Source organism: Pseudophryne corroboree, chromosome 11 (assembly GCF_028390025.1).
Source record: "Pseudophryne corroboree isolate aPseCor3 chromosome 11, aPseCor3.hap2, whole genome shotgun sequence".
Lineage (NCBI taxonomy): Eukaryota > Metazoa > Chordata > Amphibia > Anura > Myobatrachidae > Pseudophryne > Pseudophryne corroboree.
The window spans coordinates 265,878,004-265,885,289 of NC_086454.1; positions in this window are offsets into that span (position 1 = coordinate 265,878,004).

Genomic DNA, 7,286 nt, shown 5'->3' on the forward strand with positions numbered 1-7,286 from the left:
CCTGGCTGTGTTGCACTTTATGGCTACTGGTAGCTTCCAGGCTGTGACTGGTGATGTAATTGGTATCTCCCAGCCCACCTTTTCAAAATATTTAATTCAGGTGAGTTAAAACATACATACACGTCTATGTCTAAGTGGTGCTTCTGTTATGTAATATAACACAGTATTGTATTTATTACAGGTCATGACACTCACCTTATATTTTGTAATGTCCACTCAGGTTTTGGATGTCTTGGATCCCCACATAGATGCCTCTATCTGCTTCCCTACCCAGGAGTGGCATGCAGTCTGGGTAGCTTTCTATGAGCTTGCTGGCATGCCCAATGAGCTGGGTGCCATAGATTGCACACACGTTGAGCTGAGACCACCTAGGGTCAGGCAATATATTTATACCAATAGACATCTGGGCCAATCCACTAATGTCCAGGTGGTTTGTGATGCAAATCTAAAAATGATGAGTGTTGTTGCGGGTTACCCTGGCGGCTGCCATGACTCCTTCATCCTCAGTCAGTCATCCCTCTTTGATAAGTTTGATGCCGGACAAATGCCTGATGGCTGGCTGCTGGGTATATTCCAAGTGTTCTCTACTAAAAAATTTTTAATTTACAGCGCTTAATGAAATAAAAAGCTGCTTTCTTAAGGATAGATACTTGTGATAATTAATAGAAAGCGCTAGGTGCTGATGAAATATATAAGTGTGTGGGTGAAATATTGATATTAATATCTTATTAAAAGTGCGGTACCTGTGAAAAGAAATTTACTGATTAGTAAAAAATGTTTACACTCTTTTGAGTGAGTATATTTAGGAGTAGCCAGCAACACTTTGTTTTTATTTGTCCTGGTTTGCCCGTGATTTTCCTACCTTTCCCTGTGCTTAGATGATTCTATGCCACTGAGAGCGCTGCGGCTCTGATGTTCCTTTCTGTGCGGCGGCCGGCGGGGCTGGCGGCGCTTCAAGTCCCGCTGCATCCAGCAGGGCTGTGTGCTGATGTAGTCTCTATCCCGGCTCCAGGTGCAGCTGTTGTTAGCTGCTCGTGTTGCGGCCGATGGTATGGCCGTGCAAAAGGCTTCCTCCTTGTTAGAAAAAGACTCCCCAACGCGTTTCATGCAGTTAAATGCACTTTTTCGAGGAGTGGAAGTGAATAAAATGTCTTTATTAAGTTACGTTTTTTATATTAAAAAATTCCTGCACTTCCGGCCGGAAATGACATCATTTTAAGTGGGAACCGTGTGTTAGGTTATATACTTATAGAGGATTATTATGAAATATGTAGTTTGATGAATTTATACCAGGTACCGCTAATAGAATGGGAATATTTGTTTGTTCATTTGTTTTTATTTATAGATAATGGCTAAAAACAAAAACACAAAAATTAATTAAAATTATATGAAAAAATTATATTTATTTCTAATTGAATTAATTGTTTGAAAATGTTTTGATATTTTAGTCTTGTCTGAAAAAGAATATACTTGGTAAACCTGTATTAAGTTCCTTGCAGATTTCATGTTGTTATTTCCGAAGGAATGGATTTAATTACATTTCTACATTCAAACCCTTTGGAGTCATGGTTTTTAGATCAAAAATCCATTTTGTTTCTATCATTTTCAGTTCTTCCGAAATATTGCCACCTCTCCAATTGGGTTGAACTTTTTTAATCACCATGAATTTTGTTCCGGTAGGATTTTTATTATGAACTTCTAAATAGTGTTTTGAGACGTTGTGTGTGGTCAGTCCTTTTTTAATGTTATTGATATGTTCTGTGAACCTGACCTTTGCTTTTCTTTTTGTTTGTCCGACATATTGAAGGTTGCACGGACATTGTAGGAGATAGATTACTCCCTCTGTATCGCAGCTTAATACTTGATTGATGTGGTATATTTTTCCAGTTACTGTGGGTGAGAAGTTGGTGGTATTTTTCATTGTTCTGTTGCTTATCCCACATGCTTTACAATTTAAGCATTGTCTGTATCCTTTATCAATGAGATCATGCTCTTTTTTCCCCTATTGATGTAGGTGGCTTTTTACAATTGTCTGTTTGATGGATTGAGCTTGACGATAGATAATCTTTGGTTGTTCTGGTATTATGTGTTTCAGTGTCTCATCTAGTTGTAAGATATGCCAATGTTTGCGTATCATATTTTCTACTATTGTTGTGTTACTGCTGTATTGGGTGATGAATGGCAGTTCTGGTAAGTTTTCTTTTTTATCTTTGTCTTTGTACTTGATCAGTTCTTTTGTGTCCATCTGTTTCAACCTATCGATATGTTTTTGAATTTCAAAGTCGGGGTATCCTTTTTCTACGAAGTTATGTTTCATAAGTTCACTTTGTTCTAGAAAGGTGTTGTCATCCATGCAATTTCTTCGTAGTCTTTGTAGTTGGCCTCCAGGAATGTTTTTGATCCATTGTCTGTGATGATTACTGTGAGTAGGTAGTGTGTTGTTGCCATTAACCTCTTTAAAATGTGTCCTGGTTTTTATTTTTTGATGTTCAATAAAGATCTCGAGATCTAAAAAGATGACTTGTTCTTTACTGGTTGTTGTAGTGAATACCAAGTTTATTGAGTTGCTATTGATGTACGTGATGATTTGTTGTAATTTATCTTCTGGTCCGTCCCAAATGAACAGCACGTCATCTATATAGCGATACCAACAAATTAAATTTTCCGAAAAAATATTTTCTGTCCAGATGGTATCGTCTTCCCATTTTGACACAAAAGGTTGGCATAACTTGGGGCCAAAGGTGTGCCCATAGCGGTGTCACATTTTTGAAGGCAGAATTTGTGGTTATACCAGAAATAGTTATGCTTTAATATGAATTCGATGTTTGCCATGATAAAGTTGATTTGTTGATTTGGAATCGTAGTTTGAGTGGAAAGGTAGTGTCTTGTATGCATGCATCCTACTTCATGTCCGATGCATGTATAAAGTGAGTTGACGTCTGCTGTTCCTAATGTATATGATGTTTTCCAAGTGACATTTTCCAAAATTTGAAGAATGCTGATAGTGTCCTTGAGGTAACTTTTTTGTCGAGTAACCAGACTTTGTAAAAAATGATCAGTATATTTGGATAGGTTTGATGTAATGGAATTGATGCCAGAGATAATGGGTCGTCCAGGTGGATTTGTAAGGTGTTTATGAATTTTTGGCAAAAAAATAAAATGTCGGATTTTTCGGGTTTGGTTGTGTGAGATAGTCAAATTCTTTTTTGTTAATGGTGCCTATTTCTAGGCCTTCTTCGAGATGTTCTTGCAGCTCTTTCATAAAAGCTTGTGTGGGGTCTTGTTTTAAAATGATATACGTGTCTAGATCTCCTAATAGACGTTCTGCTTCTGCTTCGTACATGTCTCTTTGCATTATGACGATCCCTCCGCCTTTATCTGCGGGCTTGATAACTATTGTTTCGTCTTTTTTCAATTCCATCAAGGCTGTGCTTTCTTCTTTTGATAGGTTGTATCTTATTTTCTGTTTTTGGGGAATTTTGTCTATATCCTCCTCCATAGCTTTTTGAAATGTATTGATGAATGGACCTTTGCAGTGGCCTGGATTGAATATTGATGTAGGTTTGAAATGGGTATGTTGATATTCATCGGTGGATGTTTGTGGAACTTCAGTCTGTATGTTATGAAAATATTTTTTGATTGTTACTTTTCTAATAAATTTTTGCAGATCTATGTATATATATATATATATATATATATATATAAAAAAGCAAATAATTTAAAACAGCAACTGACCCAAAGTTTTTTACCAATTGTACAAGAACCAAAGAATTGTAATAAAAAAAGTAAAGGTTTCCACCCCTGCACAACCTGTCCAGGATGCAAAAATCAAAGAACGACCACAAAACCAACAACCATTTTTCACTCCAACATAACAAAAGAAGAATTCATAATCAGAGATCAAGTAACTTGTCACACAGAAGGAGCTATCTACATTTTGGAATGTTCCTGCGGCAAACAATACGTAGGACAAACCAAACGTAAACTAAGGATAAGGATAGCAGAACACATCAACAATATAAAAAGAGGTTTAAAAACACACAGTGTTTCAGCCCACTTTCTCACCAAACACAATCAAAATCCAGCTGGATTAAAATTCATTGGGATCAAAAATGTCGAACCCCATTGGAGAGGAGAGGATATAGTAAAAACATTAAAGAAAAAAGAAACAGAGTGGATATACAAAATGAAGACCCTAGAACCACATGGCCTCAATATTGACATAGAGCTGAATGTCTTCCTATAATATATGATCAAGAACTCTTGACATCAAAAAATCTTTTCATTCACATGAACACTTTTATTTTATTTATTTTATTCATATATTTTTTACATTTTTTATATATTTGTTTTTATTTTATTTTATTTTTATTTTATTTGTATTTTACTTTATTGTAATATAATTTTCGATCCCCAATCCCCCATTCCCATCCTCAAATGCAATTTTTAACTTTGGGAATATTATAGAATATATCCCCTTGTTTTACCATGAGGATGCCGCCGGAAACCTCACTTCCGGTTCCGGCCACTTCCTGTTTTTTAATAAAGTTTTTTCCTATAAAAAGCAAAACAATGATAGAAACTCCAATCCTTCCTTGAGAAAGAATCCGAATAGGATTCGAAACGCGTTGGACAAAAGGAGCTGATACAAAGGACACTAGAACCGCTACCACCTGCCGTTTCACGAACAACCGGAAGCGGGGACCCGAACTTCCGGTCGCGGTGATCCAGGCGGAAAAACAACCAAGTACGGCTAGCGGGAGAGACCACAGCGGAACTGTCACAGCTATACCTCCCCTTGCACCATCGGAAGCATCTCTCAGGGTAAGACAGGGACAGTTTTGAATACAAAAGACTGAATCCTTTTCCTGCAGAGACAGTGTCACTCGGCTCCACATATCCATAAAGGAGCTGTAAACATTGCATTAATCCCAATCCCTTTCCCTTATTTATTTATTATTTAATTTATCTTATTTTATTTTATTTAGTTTATTTATTATTATTCACATTATTTCACATTCACCACACAGCGCTCGGTCTAAATTAACTTTAAATCTATGTGTAGGTTGAAACTGTCCACTTTGGAATGGGGTGCAAACTTGAGACCCTTTCTCAAAAGCTGTTTTTGTGATGTCGTTAATTCTTTTTTACTCAGATTGAAGATTGTTGTTTTGGATTCCAAGTTTGTTATCTTCTTTTTATTTCTTTTTCCACCTCTTGTTCCTCTTTGCCTTGTTCTTTGTTTTTCTTTGATTTTTTGTTCTGGGGCGATGTTCTCTGATCTGATTCTTTTTTCGTTCTGAGATTTCTGATATGCCTGTTGTTCGTCTATGTCTCGTTTAAATTTTCTTTGTTTTTGAATCATGATGTTATTTTCTAATTTATGTATTTTTTCTTCTGTCATTTTCATCAGATTATTGAAATCTTCCATATTTGACAATGGTTCAAATCGTTTTTCATAGATTTGGATATTCTCGTTGATTTTATTAATGGATATTTCTCTGTCTTTGATAATTAATTTTATTAGATCTTTTGAGCAAGTATCCAAGATTTGGTTCCATTGTGTGTAGAAGTCTGATTGTATTGGTTCAAATGTGGCATTTTTTTGGACCCTCAGACCTCGTCAGATCATATTGTTTTCTAGAAATTTATTTAGAGTCGTAATTTCCCACCATTGTTTGGATTCCTATACATAAAGTTAACAAAAAAGAATTTGACTATCTCACACAACCAAACCCGAAAGTTCCGACATTTCATTTTTTGCCAAAAATTCATAAACACCTGACAAATCCACCTGGACGACCCATTATCTCTAGCATCAATTCCATTACATCAAACCTATCCAAATATACTGATCATTTTTTACAAAGTCTGATTACTCGACAAAAAAAGTTACCTCAAGGACACTATCAGCGTTCTTCAAATTTTGGAAAATGTCACTTGGAAAACATCATATACATTAGGAACAGCAGACGTCAACTCACTTTATACATGCATCGGACATGAAGTAGGATGCATACATACAAGACACTACCTTTCCACTCAAACTACGATTCCAAATCAACAAATCAACTTTATCATGGCAAACAGCAAGTTCATATTAAAGCATAACTATTTCTGGTATAACGACAAATTCTACCTTCAAAAATGTGGCACCGCTATGGGCACACCTTTGGCCTCAAGTTATGCCAACCTTTTTGTGTCAAAATGGGAAGACGATACCATCTGGACAGAAAATATTTTTTGGGAAAATTTAATTTGTTGGTATCACTATATAGATGACGTGCTGTTCATTTGGGACGGACCAGAAGATAAATTACAACAAATCATCACGTACATCAATAGCAACTCAATAAACTTGGTATTCACTACAACAACCAGTAAAGAACAAGTCATCTTTTTAGATCTCGAGATCTTTATTGAACATCAAAAAATAAAAACCAGGACACATTTTAAAGAGGTTAATGGCAACAACACACTACCTACTCACAGTAACCATCACAGACAATGGATCAAAAACATTCCTGGAGGCCAACTACAAAGACTACAAAGAAATTGCACGGATGACAACACCTTTCTAGAACAAAGTGAACTTATGAAACATAACTTCGTAGAAAAAGGATACCCCGACTTTGAAATTCAAAAACATATCGATAGGTTGAAACAGATGGACACAAAAGAACTGATCAAGTACAAAGACAAAGATAAAAAAGAAAACTTACCAGAGCTGCCATTCATCACCCAATACAGCAGTAACACAACAATAGTAGAAAATATGATACGCAAACATTGGCATATCTTACAACTAGATGAGACACTGAAACACATAATACCAGAACAACCAAAGATTATCTATCGTCGAACGCAATCCATCAAACAGACAATTGTAAAAAGCCACCTACATCAACAGGGGAAAAAAGAGCATGATCTCATTGATAAAGGATACAGACAATGCTCAAATTGTAAAGCATGTGGGATAAGCAACAGAACAATGAAAAATACCACCAACTTCTCATCCAGAGTAACTGGAAAAATCTACCACAGCAATCAAGTATTAAGCTGCGATACAGAGGGAGTAATCTATCTCCTACAATGTCCATGCAACCTTCAATATGTCGGACAAACAAAAAGAAAAGCAAAGGTCAGGTTCGCAGAACATATCAATAACATTAAAAAAGGACTGACCACACACAACGTCTCAAAACACTATTTAGAAGTTCATAATAAAAATCCTACCGGAACAAAATTCATGGTGATTAAAAAAGTTCAACCCAATTGGAGAGGTG